General features: G+C 44.5%; 1 protein-coding gene across 2 annotated transcripts in view; it reads right to left on the minus strand.

Annotated features, from left to right (window-relative positions):
* GNA12 (G protein subunit alpha 12) overlaps positions 1 to 14,486 on the minus strand; it is a 134,185-nt gene that overhangs the window by 17,062 nt on the left and 102,637 nt on the right. The window lies entirely within an intron of this gene.

Here is a 14,486-nt window from a genome sequence, read left to right on the forward strand (position 1 = left end):
CCCATATTTAAATTCTGGCAGTTTTTTAGTTTTCCCTGATGGGTTTTGGTACGTGGTGGGATGCCGGGCCTCCTGACAGGTGACTCTCTTTCCAGACATGAAAGCTGGCCCACTCCTGGCCGTGCTGCCATGAAGGTGAGACTAGAATAGGATTTTAGATTTCGGCTCCTGGGTCCAGGCTTGCTTCTGTCAAAGACAGCCCAACAGACCCAAGACATTGTCTTTAAAGGAATAATGGACTTTCTGGAAACTGGAAATGTTTTGCACATATGGCAAAACCTATTCCAGTTTCCAGAAGGAGTCCGTTATTCCTTCCCACATTTTTATGACTTGATTTACAGTAGCAAACACAGGGGAATCTTCCATTTGGATTGTTGTGGTGGAATGACAGCCAGTCTTCTCCTGGACCAAACATCAATGCAATTTGATAAGTGTTCCGTGGAGAGAAGGGCCCTGCGGAATCACCCAGGCCCCGTTTCAGCACTGAGCCACCAGATGCGTGGCATGCATGGGGCACGGGAGGAACTGGGAGGGCGTGCAACCCCCAACCACAAACCACACATGAACAGGTATGCACAAGATTGCCTTAAAATGCAGAATGTTAAAAACCAATTCTACCACTTTCTAAAAGATTCTACTTTGAACCCTGCTGTAAAGACAGACACCAGCAGGCGGAGTATAGCCTTCCAGGCTGCCCGGACATCAGGGCTGTGGGAAGAGCAGGCACTTTCTGTGCTCTCATGGAAGTGTACAGGGGCACGGTCATATACACGTGGCGAGCTGACACGGGAGAATTTTAAGGAGGGAAGGCCACCAGAATGGACAAGCTTGTGACATCCAAAGGGATGGAGAAAGGTGGCCAGCATCTGCTCTATCTCTTCCTCCTCTGTCTCAGATAGACTGTGAGGAGAAAGCAGAGAGGAAGCTCCTTTAGTGAGGAGCCTGCCTTCCCACTTTAGAATGAAGGCCTTGATATTTCCAAAGTGACTGAGTGGTTTGGAGGGAGAGAAACACACGTCTCCCCATCCCAGCACTGCCGGTGTAAGCCAGCACACCTCCTACTCCTCCTCTGTGGCAGGATGGGGTGAGCACCGGCACCTCGTGACCACCTGCTCTCCAGAGCCCCAGGCAGAGGCCCAGCTCTGCAGTAGAGAAGGCACCCTGAGCACCCGGCATGACTGACCTCTTGCGCTCGCTCTCGCCCTTCCTCACTAAGCCCCTGCGATGTGGGAAGCTAACGTGAGGCCTGTGTGGCACCCGCCTTTCTGCGGCTGTGGCAAGTCCCCTGCTCCTCTGCACATCTGCCTCCTCTCATACCCAGACAGGAAGCAGCTGGGAGAAGCTGCTGGAAGCACTCACACACCTGATTTATGACAAGTTCCTTCCCCAGCACCTTTCTCTCCTGTCTCCTCCTGCTCTCTTGCCCTCACCCGGGCCTCGGGCCTTGGGAGGTGCCATGCAAGCACAAGAAGCATCAAGACGCCATCCCTACCTCTCCTGTGGCTGTGGGCTCCCCCAAGGAGCTTTGAGTGACAGCAGCTCACAGCCCGGGCCACCCTTGCCTGTTCCTAGGCAGGTGGTGGCACCAGGCATGAGGGAAGCAGAGGCAGTTCTCCTGCGGGGTTCTAGCTGGGCCAGGTGTGGAGAGTCACAGTGGCGCACATGCCCCAGCTGGTGTTTTTATCACCACAGGACGCAAAGCCATGGATGTACATGCTCCACCCAGACAGTGTAGATGCAAGGGGAAAAGCGCCACAGAGGACATAATCAGAATTGCCAGATGGGAAGCAGGAAACAGGAAGGACGTTTCCCCCAGTGTGAATCTAAACATCCCTACTGAGTCTGAAATCAATCACCCAACTGCACTTTACAACACAGCCACCAATAACATTAAGGTATCTTTACTGTTGCTTTCTCTCCAATGACTCTGAATGAGGATGGCTCACTTACCACAGCAGTTTGTTTTTTACTACTTGGAATGGACATAACTTATCTGTGACTCTTGGTCATCTTGCATGGTTGGTGGAAGACAGGAGTCGGATCTAGTTTCATGCCAGGGTGGCCACATCTCGAGAAACAGCCCAGGGTGTCCCTGGGAAAGTGACCACTGAGCTGCAAGGTCCAGGGACTGTGCCACAAGCTCTCTAACAGGGGCCAGAGTGGAGGGAAGAAGGGGACACAGAGCAACCCCGTGCGATCCAGAATGCTGTCACCCATGTCTGCACTCTTTGCTGTCCCTGAGGTTTGGTGCACTGCGGTTTACCACCAGAGACTGGACAATGTACCCACTGATCTGGCACACAGCCCATGGGAAGTTCGTGTGCGACAGACTCCCTCCATTCTCACAGCACCAGCTCATTAAAAGGGCCACGTTTAAAATCCCATGCATTTTCAACCCTGGAGAATTCAGTCATTTCTTCAGAGAAAAAGCATGTGGTAGAAACTGAGATGTCCACATGAAATTAACTGCTTGGGGGGTTTATAAAGAGGCACTGTGCATGCCAAGATGAGCCCACAGTCTTCTCGAGGGCTGCTGCAGTCCTGAGATCTAGCAAACTTGAGGAGATCGAAAGTGGGCTTTCAGGACTCTCCTGGGCATGAAAAACCTACATGGCTCAAGAGTAACACAAACTTGGACTTGTGGATTAGACGAAATGAATTCACTGGGTTGGGACCAGAGGCCACTGAGCACACACCTGACAGAGGCCTGTCCTCTGCCTCAACTGTCCCAGGAACATGCCTGTCTGCTCATGAGCAGCAGAAGGGATGAACCTAAGTAGGCTGGTGGGCAGAGAAAAAGGGGTTGTTTCTTTCAAGCAGCAGCAGCAGGTTGATTTGGGGCCTCGGCACAGCTGGGCAGATGTGACGTCGTGACTTTGGGCAGGACCTGAGCCAACACACAACCATGAAGAGACCACCTTTCTGCAGAGGCCTGAAGCCTTCAGCAGTCTCTGGAAGCACCTGTCACCCACACCTCTGGTGAGAGGATGACACACACTGGGCTCGCTGCCACTCAGAGCTCCATCAGCACCGTCAGGCAGGCTCTGCGGCAGCCTCGCCCATCACCTCTGTCTCTGCACACAGCAAGCTGCCCTTCACAGACCTCTGCTGGCGGCACGCACTTCCTTCAGCTAATTTAGGACCACAAGCAAAGAGCCTCAAATCTTTCAACCCTGCACAAGACCAGCCCCTTGAGATCAGTACACGAGGGGCTGACTTTGGTTCTTTCTTGTCCTCTGCTCCCAACTGAAGCCTTTCTACACACGTGCTTAGTTCAGTTCCTGCCTCTCTGTCAATGTCACAGACTGACAGGGTATGCATGAAAGACAGCCCATGTGAATCCCATGGGGGTGTGAGAGGGAACAAAGGTAACTGTGGATTGGTCTAAGCTGTAAGGGTCAAGGTAAGGAGAGATCAAGGACCAGAGAGTGGTTACAAAGAAATGTAAACACCAACTTCCAGCTCCTCGCCAGAGGGCCTTTTAGTTTAAACCCTATCTGCCCATTCAGGAGCTGTCTCAGTTTCCCTTTTTCTTTTTTTGAGATGGAGTCTCACCCTGTCACCCAGGCTGGAGTGTAGTGGTGTGATCTTGGCTCACTGCAACCTCCTGCTCCTGGTTTCAAGCAATTCTCCTGCCTCAGCCTCCTGAGTAGCTGGGACTACAAGTGTGCACCACCACGCTGGGCTAAGTTTTGTATTTTTAGTAGAGATGGGGTTTCACCAGGTTGACTAGGCTGGTCTTGAACTCCTGACCTCAGCTGACCTGCCTGCCTCGGCCTCCCAGAGTGTGCCCCCAGCCTTGTCTTAGCTTCTGCATTTAGTGAAGTTAACTATAAAATCCTGAAATGGAGTCATTCACATTGACTGAAAACACGGCTTGTCAATGGTGAGCTAGAGGATTCCAAAATCTAGTTCACTCACTTCAACAAATTACAAAGACAAATTTTAAAATTGCTGTATATTAAAAACAACAACAAACTACTCCAAAGGCTAGGTTTCCAATTTCATTACTTAAAATTAGCATTTGATTTCCACTGAATAGAGATGCTAACCAAACAACAGAGAATCTTTCAAAATACTTTAAAAAATATTATATAGTTCCCCAAAAGAAATCCTCATTTTGAACTCAGGCTTTGCTAAGTGAATGCCTATGACATCTCACTGCAGTGGTATGAGATGAAGTGATTATCACAGCTGTGAAAGTGTTCTGGAAAAGAGAGAAAGCATCATATCAATATACATTATAAAAATGAAGCTTTTCAAGTTTTAACTTGGGTATCTATGAATTGTCTGTTGCTAATTTATAATACTAAAATGTTAGGTAAAAGGGCCAGGCGTGGTGGCTGATGGTAATCCCAGCACTTTGAGAAGCCAAGGCGATCACTTGTGGTCATAAGTTTGAGACCAGCCTGGCCAACACGGTGAAACCCCGCCTCTACTAAAAATACAAAAATTAGCCAGGTATGGTGGCATGTGCCTATAATCCCAGCTACTCAGGAGGCTGAAGAATTGCTTGAAACTGGGAGATGGAGGTTGCAGTGAGCTGAGATTGTACCACTGCACTCCAGCCTGGAAAACAGAGTAAGGAAAAAAATGAAAGAAAAAAAGGAAGGAAGGAAAAGAAAAAAAAAGATTCACTGGCAGAAAAACAAAGTGACATAGGCACAAGGCTCACTGCAGTAAATGTGCAGTAAGAGAAGCTAGTTGAATAAATTGTGATCTCCATGCAGTCGAGGGCTGTGGTCCCAGTGAAGGAGTGAGAAGAGCTCCATGGCTGTAGAGAGGTTTCCCACACCCACTGTCAAAGGAAAGGCACAAGGCACAAAACACAACGCAGAGTGTGCTTCCTTTTACGTAAGAAATTGCGGGGAGACTAAAACCCATACTCTATTCGCTTATATTTGGAAAAGGAAACGTGGATACACCAGCAGCAGATAAAAATGATGGCTTCTAGGGAGGGAGGGAATTGGGGATGGGACAGAGAGAGAAGTAGACATCTCTGAGTGTGTTTGACTTTGGAACCATGTAACATCTTTCATAATTAAAAAAAATTATATCAAAACCAACCCTCAAAATTGAACCCAACAAAAGCAAATGAACCTAACAGGATACCAAGGTTAGAGGCAGAACCTAGAATTCTGGCCTCTTTTTTTTTTTTTTTTTTTTTTTTTTTTGCCAGAATGTGAAAATGCAGAGGAGCTGGCCCCTGACTCTGGCCGCACTTTGGCCACCTTGCGCTGTGTGTGGCCTTGTGGCTGTCTCTAAGCCTGGCAAACAGCCACCCCTTGGTCACAGTAGTGAGACCCCAGGAAGGGCTGCACAGCGTCCTTAGCCCTGGAGCAGCATCTACAACTGTAAGCTCAGGCTCCGCGTGGTGTGTTCTTGGCGGGTGCAAAGGTGAAGCCATGGGAGCGCCAGCCACACTGGGTCCCTAAAGCACCAGGCCCCCCTTGCCTGGGTTCTTCCTTTAATTAGGTATGATCTACACAACATAAAACTCACCATTTAGAAGTGAACCATTCATGGCATTTACTACATTAAAAATATTATACAGCTACCACTTCTACAGCATATCAGCCGTCACTCCCACTGCCTCGGCCCAGCCCCGACAACATGAATCTGCTTTTTGTCTCCATGGATTTGCCTGTTCTGGATCTCTCACTGGAGCGCAGTCACGCAGCACGCAGCCCTTTGTGTCTGGTTCTTTCACTTGGCGCAGGATTTCTGAGGTTCACCCACGCTGTAGCACAGGCCAGTGCTTCATGCTTTTCTATGGCAAATAATGTGCCACTGTATGGACATGGGATTTGTTTTTCCATTTGTCAGTTGAGGGGCATTTTGACTTTTTCCAACTTTTGGCCATTGTGAACAGTGCTACAAACAGTTGTGCAGAAATTTTTGCTGGAATATCCGTTTTCATTTCTTTCGAGTATACACCTAGGAGTGAAATTATGGCATCCTATAGTAATTCTTTTTTTTTTTTTCTTGAGACTAAGTCTCACTCTGTTGCCCAGGCTGGAGTGCAGTAGCACGATTTCTACTCACTGTAACCTCCATCTCCTGGGTTCAAGTGAATCTCCTGCCTCAGCCTCCTGAGTAACTGGGACTACAGCTGTGTGCCATCACACCTGGCTAATTTTTGTATTTTTAGTAGAGACAGAGTTTCGCCGTGTTGGCCAGGCTGGTCTCGAACTCCTGACCTCAAATGATCCACCTGCCTTGGCCTTTCAAGTGCTGGGATTATAGGAGTGAGTCAGTATGCCCGGTCGTCCTTTGGTAAATCTGTGCTTAACTTTTTGAAGACCACCAAGCTGTTTACCACAGTGGCTGCACCAGGTTACAGGCCCATGGGCCATGTACAAAACTGCCAGTGTATCCACATCCTTGCCAACATTTGTTATTTTCTGGTCTTTGAAAACTATAGCCATCCGACTAGCTGTGAAGTGATAGCTCACTGTGATGTTTTCTGGCGATTCCTTGTGATCTTTTCTAGGTGGTTCTATTTGTATCATTATCATTATAGACTGCAGGTGTGTATGCTCCCAGAATTCCTGTGTGGAAGCCCTACCTGCAGTGTAATGGTATTTGGAGATGGGGCCTTTGGGAGGTGACTGGCATTAGATGAGGTCATGAAGGTGGGGACCTCATGATACGATAGTGCCTTTAGAAGAGATTGGAAAGCTCTCCCTCTCCCTCCCTCCTGTGTGAGGACACAGTGAGAAGCCAGCTGTCTGCAACTGAGGAAGACAGCCCTCCCTCACCAGAACCTGATGGTGCTGGCACCCTCAACCTCCAATTTCCAATCTCCAGAGCTTCGAGAAAATTAATTTCTGTTGTTTAAGCCACCCAGTCAGAGTATTTTGTTAAGGCAGCTTGAGCTGATAAATACAATTACGAATGTGTGGATTTTCATCTATCAGAGGCAAAAATGGTGAAATGTAAACACATATTAATACTGAGCAGTGGGTTTATGAGTATCTGTTGGGCTCATTCTTAAACAGTTTCGTAAGAAGTTTAATAGTTCAAATTAAAGATTCAGCCCTTAAAACTACATACTTAAATTCTTCATTGGTATCACAGGGATCATTATAGAAAAATTAGCTAGAAAGAAATGTTATAGCATGTTTTAAGACATTCCCTTGCCTCTAGATAAGAAAGCATCTAGGCTAGGTATGGTGGCGTGCACATCTGTGGTCTCAGCTACTTGGGAGGCTAAGGTGGGAGGATCACTTGAGCCCAGGAGGTTGAAGACACAGTCAGCCATGATTGCGCTACTGCACTCCCACCTGGTCAACAGAGTAAGACACTGTCTCTTAAACAAAAACCCAAAAACCTAAATAACGGTGCTGGGGGGTGGGGAGAGCTCACCCAATTTCTAGAGGCTTAAACCACAGAATCCCTAAAACCCAGCATGTGAGGGACTGGGCATGTCATAGTTGAGCTGTCTGTCACCTTTCTACTTTTAGGGAAATTCACAGCAGCATTCCAGCCTTTGTAGTGGCCAGAACACTAATTCCGAGCCTCACTGGGGCTAGGATAGAGATATGTGTGGAAAGTCGCAAGAGCAGTATAAAGCATCCATACAGTCTTTATCTAGATTCACCTGTTAACATCTTCTCTCATCTGCTTTATCCTTTGTTCATTCCCTTTCAATACACAGATGTTTGAAAATCTGTCATCATTTGAGAGCAGGTTGTTTACCCCTAACTACTTCAGTGGATATGTCCTAAGAATGAGGACACCTGCTTCTACAACCACAGCAACTTCAGGCACTGCTTCAGGAAGATGCTACTGGGATAAGAGTATTAATCTAGGATAGCTATCTAATAATTCCCATGCATTAGACATGGGAGTTATCTAATATATATAGATATGGCTATATTAGATCATTTTCCACCTCTAGCACAGAATTTAGGTTATTTACATGTAGTTGTCATGGCTCTTTAGTTTAATTTCATCTGAAACACTGAATTTTTTTTTTTTTTTTTTTTTTTTTTTTTTTTTTGAGATGGAATCTCTCTCTGTCGCCCAGGTTGGAATGTGGTAGTGCGATCTCGGCTCACTGCAACCTCCGCCTCCCAGGTTCAAGTGATTCTCCTGCCTCAGCCTCCTGAGTAGCTGGGATTACAGAAGTGCACCATCACGCCTGGCTAATTTTTCTATTTTTAGTAGAGACAGTGTTGTACCATGTTGGTCAGGCTGGTCTCGAACTTAAGTGATCTGCTTGCCTCAGCCTCCCCAAAGTGCTGGGATTACAGGTGTGAGCCACCACACCCGTCCCACACTGAGATTTCTGAAGAACAGAGCTGCCTCCCACCATCCTTGGAGTTTCTGCAATGTTTCCAGTGTTTTAACATGACAGTTTCGAGATGATTTTCCAATCAGCGCCACTCCACGCTTGATGGTCTGTGGATGACATTCACCAGTCAACAAGAGTCCCCTTCCTCTTGTTTATCTCATCGCTGTCTACAAGGACTCACAGATGCTATTGTTTTCCAGGGGCTGTAATTCACCTCTATCCTAGCTTACTTTGGTGCTCAAAGTGAAGAGAGCATTGAGTCTCGCTGGCCCTTTTCATTTCCATATTAGTTCTCAAGTCAGTTGTCAATTTCTACCCTCCCTGTCCCCCGAAAACATCTGTGGTGTTTTGATTTTGAATGAGGTCCTTAATTTCTCTTGGTAATGCTTATAAATTTTCTGCACACAAGTGTTGCACAATTTTCCTTAGACTTATTCTTAGGTATGTCATCTTTTATGGTGTTTCTTAAATGGTATCTTTAAACATTTTTCCATTTTCTTTTTTTTTTTTTGAGATAGAGTCGCACTCTGTCACCCAGGCTGGAGTGCAGTGGCGCAATCTTGGCTCACTGCAACCTCTGCCTCCCAGATTCAAGCGATTCACATGCCTCAGCCTCCCGAGTAGCTGGGACTACAGGCGTGTGCCACCATGCCCAGCTAATTTTTGTATTTTTAGTAGAGACGGGGTTTCACCATGTTGACCAGGATGGTCTCGATTTCTTGACCTCGTGATCCACCCGTCTTGGCCTCCCAAAGTGCTGGGATTATAGGCGTGAGCCACCGCGCCCCACCCATTTTTCCATTTTCTAATGTGTTGTTGCTAGTGAATAGGAATACAATTGATTTCTGCATATTGGTTTGTGCCTAATGACTCCGCTAAGCTCTGTTCTCATTCTAATAATATACCTGTAGGTTATTCTGAATTTTCCAGGTGCACAATTGCATCACCTGTGAGCCACAGGCATGGTGGCATGTGGCAACAGTAATATTGGGATGGAAAGCCTACCATCCTTTTTGCTAGGAGAACAAGAGGACAGAGAGGGGCAACCAGGACTGCCAAGGGGGTAAGGTGGGAACTCCAGGAAGAAGAGAGGCAGTGGAGGGAGACCTTGAGTTCCGTGCATCAGCTCTGCCCAAGAGCTTGGGTGACGCCTCAACCAGAGGGGTAGACTGAAAGTGGTCTCTGCTGTGATCTGAGCAATCACCAGCACAGGCATGGCCAAGCTGGTAGTTTGGGTCTCACCAAGTTAAGTGTCTGCTAAAGCAAAAATATCAACATTAGTTGGATGAACAGAACACGACTTAGAGTCTTAAAATGACATCCATAATGCCCAGGATACAATCAAATTATTCAACACATGGAAGGTGCTCATCATCAGGGGCAAAAATAATCAGAAGTTATCAACTCAGATAACCCAGATATTGGAATGACTTGACAAAGACTTTAAAGCAGCTATTATAATTAGGCTCATTAGGTTAAAAATGCTCATGATGAAAAAGATAGAAAATCTTAGCAGATGCACAGAAAACAAAGAGAATCAAATGAAAATTTTAGAACTAAAACACACAACATCTGAAATTTAAAAATTTACTGAACCTAATAACAGACTGGGGATGAGAGAGGAAAAAATTAGTGACCACCGAATTTGGATTAATACAGATGACCCAATGATCCAATATCGAAAAAAGAAGAAGAAAAAAAAGAATGAATGAGATGCAGGCATTTTTGGGGCAATTCCTAAAGGCCTCATACACAAGTAGTTGGAATCTCACAGGAGAGAACAAAGAGAGTGGGGCAGAGAATGTTTTTAGAAGCAGAAAGCTTTCCAAATTTGGTGAAAGACATACATTTACAGATTTCGAGAAGCTCCACGAATTCTAAATATGATAAATATGAAGAAACTCATAGAAAGGATACTACATAACATACTTCTGAAGAATCCACAGGTCAAAGAAGTCAGATTCTTCTGGTCTGACAAGTAAAGGGCCTGGAAGTTGTCACTCCCATCTTCACAACAGCAACAACAGCAAGAACAAACTGAAAACCAACAGCTCTGCTTAGACCCATCAGAAAGCTGAGATCACAGGACACACTACTGCCCCCAAACTGGAAAGACAGATAGGCAAATACAGAGAATCACAGTTTACCAGAAACAGAAGATGATGCTAGAGCCTGTAACTGACATGTTATGCCCAGCATATTTTTTTTTTTTTTTTTTTTTTTGAGATGGAGTTTTGCTCTGTTGCCCAGGCTGGAGGGCAATGGTGTGATCTTGGCTCACTACAACCTCCGCCTCCTGAGTTCAAGCAATTCTCCTCCCGAGTAGCTGGGATTACTGATAGGCACCATCATGCCCAGCTAATTTTGTGTTTTTAATAGAGATGGGGTTTCTCCATGTTGGTTAGGCGGGTCTCAAACTCCTGACCTCAGGTGATCCACCTGCCTTGGCCTCCCAAAGTGTTGGGATTACAGACGTGAGCCACCTTGCCTGGCCCCTGTCCAGCTTCTAAAAAAAAAAAAAAAATACTGAATTCCCCTCCTTATCCTCCGGGGACACATTAGAAGACCCTCCGTGGATGCCTGAAGCCTTGAATAATACCCAACCCCATCTATATTGTTTTTCCCTATACACATATACCTATGATAAAGTTTAACTGATAGGTAGAGTAAGATAAACAATAAAAAAAAGAATAATTATAACAATACACTGTAACAAAAGCTATGTGAATGTGGTCTCGCAAAGCATCTCACTGTACTATATTCAACTGCCTTTGGACCACAGTTGACTGTGGGTAACTGAAGCCATGGAAATGAAGCCACAGACCAGGGGGACTACTGTACCACTTGTTAACAGACACAAACACACAGTGTGAAGAGACAAAGTGAGGCCTCAGAACCAGATTCGGATACGACGAAGGTTTTAGAGTTATCAGCTTGGGAATGGAAATAACTATAATTAATTTGAGGGTGCGAATGGAAAGGTGGGCAGCTTTGCAAGGACAGATGGGAACAGAAGCAAGAGATATGCACACACCAGGAGTGCTACCCAGACATGCTAACATCAAGAATTCACAAAGTAAATCAGGAAGTATTTTGAATTTAAAGACAATGTTAAAATACTAACATTTTTATTTTGAGATGTGGCTACTGTGGCACTTATGGCAGGAATCTGTTGCTTTACAAGCTTACATTAGGGCCAGGTACAGGGGAACACGCTTGTAACTCCCAGCACTCTAGGAGGCCGAGGCAGGCAGATTGCTTGAGGCCAGGAATTTAAGACCAGCTTGGGCAATGTGGCAAAACTCTGCCTCCTCAAAAAAATCCAAAAATTAGCCGGGAATGGTGGCATGTGCCTGTAGTCCCAGCTACTTGGCCAGGGTGGGGGTTAAGGTGGGAAGATTGATTGAGCCCAGGAGGCTGAGGAATGCAGTAAGCCAAGACTGCACCACTGCAATCCAGCATGGGCAACAGAGCAAGACCCTGTTTCGAAGAAAAAAAAAAAAAAAAAAAAAGACTTAGAGAAAAGAAAAAAAAATGATCCAAAGTCATTGACCAAAGGTTCTACCTCAAAGAGCTTAATGAAGAGCTCTTTAAACCCAAGGTAAGTAGGAGAAAGAAAAGAACAAAGGTGAGATATCAATAAAATGGAAAATGAATTTTGCAATAGAAAAAATGAACAAGACCAAATGTTGGTTCTTTAAAAATGGTGACAACATTCTGCTCTCAGGCAGTAGAATGGATCTTAAAAAAAAAAAAAAAAAGTCAACAAAATTGATAATCTTCTAACTAAGGAAATTAAGAAAAAAACAAATTTCCAGTATCAGGAATGAAAAAGTTATACTACAGCTCCTTCAAACATCAAAATATATACAGAATGTTACAAACAACTTTATGCTAAGAGATTGAACATTTTAGATGATATGAACAAACTGCTTTAAGAAATTTAATTTCCCAAAACTGATACTGTATGAAATAGAAACTTTGAATAGCCCTTTAAAAAACTGAATTTGTAAAGAAAAAAAATGCAAACAAAAAGAAACAAAAAAAACCCCCTGAATTTGTTATAAAACAACAACAAAACTTCCCCAAAGGAAAACTCCAGGATGAGATGGCTTCACTGGTGAATTCTATCAAACACTTAAGACCTAACACTAACTAACTTACGCAAACTTTTTCAGAAAATCAAACAGGAAGAAATAATTTCCAACTCCTTTTATGAAGCCAGCATAATCCTGGTACCAAAAGCGACAAGATTAGCAGGAAAAAAAAAAAAGTTACAGACCAATCCCCGCTCCCCCACCCTCCCTACCCCCTCCCACCCCCCCTCCCCCACTTGAAAACAGACACAGTATCTTCAACAAAACCTTAGCAATTTAAACCTAACTACATAAAAAATGTCAGTAGGAGACAGACACTATTTTCACAAAGTTAGGAAGAAAAAATACAAATGTTTCAACAGATGCAGAAAAAAAAGCATGTCTAAAAATTCAACACATATTCAGGGCTTTAGAAAAAGACTCTCTCACCAGACTACAAATAAAAAGAAATTTCCTCAGTTTGATACAGGGCATCTATGGAAACCCTGCAACTAACATCCTAAGTCATGGTGGAATACTGAACACTTTCATCCTAACATCTGGTGTAAGGCCAGGATGCCCACTTTTACTGCTTCTGGTCAACACAGAGTTAGAACGCCTAACAGCTTAAAAAGCAAGAAACAAAACATCTGCATATCACCTAACTGTTCAAACACAAAATCCTAAGGAAGCTATAAAAAAGCTAACAACAGAATCAGTGAGTTTAGCACATTCACAACATACAAGATTAATGTACAAAAATCAAGTATATTTTTATATATTGGCAATAAACCAATGGAATATAAATATTTTCAAAGCAATTCCATTTCTAACAGTACTAAGAAACATTAAATTTTTTTTGCCATAACTTTTCATCTTCAAATCATTATAGATGAACAGGAAGTTGCAAAGATTGTATAGAGAGGTATAGGTGGATCTGTCATGCATTTTTCCCAATGGTTACATCTTTAGTACTTATAGTACAATATCGAAACCAAGGAACTGACATTGGTACAATGTGTGTGTGGTTCCATGCACTTTGTCACCTGTCTAGATATGTATAACCACCACCGTAATCAAGAGACAGAACTGTCCCACCACAACGGTCTCCCTTGTGCTTCCAATTTACAGTCACAGCCGCCTTGCGCCTTCTACCATCCCTAATGCCTTGGCAACCACAGACCGGATTTCCATCTCTAGAATGTATAGGCATTGATCTGTTTTCTGTTCCTATAGTTTTACCTTTTCTAGAGTGTAAATTGAAAGCATTTAGCATGTGGCTTTTAATTTTTATTTTTTTAACAAGATGGGGTCTCACTGTGTTGCCCAGGACGGAGTACAGTGGCATGATCATGGCTTACTGCAAACTCTCCTCCCAGGCTCAAATGATCTTCCTGCCTCAGACTCCCAAGTAGCTGGTACATGCCACCACGCTTGGCTAATTTTTTTGTAGAGAAGGGACCTTGCTATGTAGCCCAGACTGGTCTTAAACTCCTGGGATCAAGCTATCCTCCTGCCTTGGCCTCCCAAAGTGCTGGGATTACAGGTGTGAGCCCCTGAACCTGGCAGCACACGGCCTTTGGAAATTGGCTTTTTTTCACTCCCCATAATGTCCTTGGGATTTGCCCACACTGTTGCATTTGTCAGTAGCTTGTTCCTTTCCACTGCTGGTAGAATTCCATGGACTGAACGGGCCACAGTTTATTTAACCATTTACCAATCTAGAGACATTTTGGTTGTTTCTATATTTTAATAGCTTTTACAAATAAAGCTCTAGGAACATTCACGTACAGGTGTGGTATAGATTTAAGGTGCATTTCTCTAGGGTGAAATGTGTTCGACTGCCAGGATGTGTAAGTGCATGTTTAGTTTAGTTTTTTTTTTTTTCTTTAAAGAAACTGCCAAACTCTTTTCCAGAATGGGTTGTACTCTTTTACCTCCCCATCAGTGATGAATGAGAGATCCAGTTTCTCATCCTCACCAGCATTTGTTATTTTCATTTTCTTTTTTTTTGAGATGGAGTTTCACTCTTGTCTCCCAGGCTAGAGTGCAATGGCACCATCTTGTCTCACTGCAACCTCTGTCTTCTAGGTTCAAGCAATTCTCCTGCC

The sequence above is a fragment of the Saimiri boliviensis genome, chromosome 20 (genome assembly GCF_048565385.1).
Source record: "Saimiri boliviensis isolate mSaiBol1 chromosome 20, mSaiBol1.pri, whole genome shotgun sequence".
NCBI classification, from domain to species: domain Eukaryota; kingdom Metazoa; phylum Chordata; class Mammalia; order Primates; family Cebidae; genus Saimiri; species Saimiri boliviensis.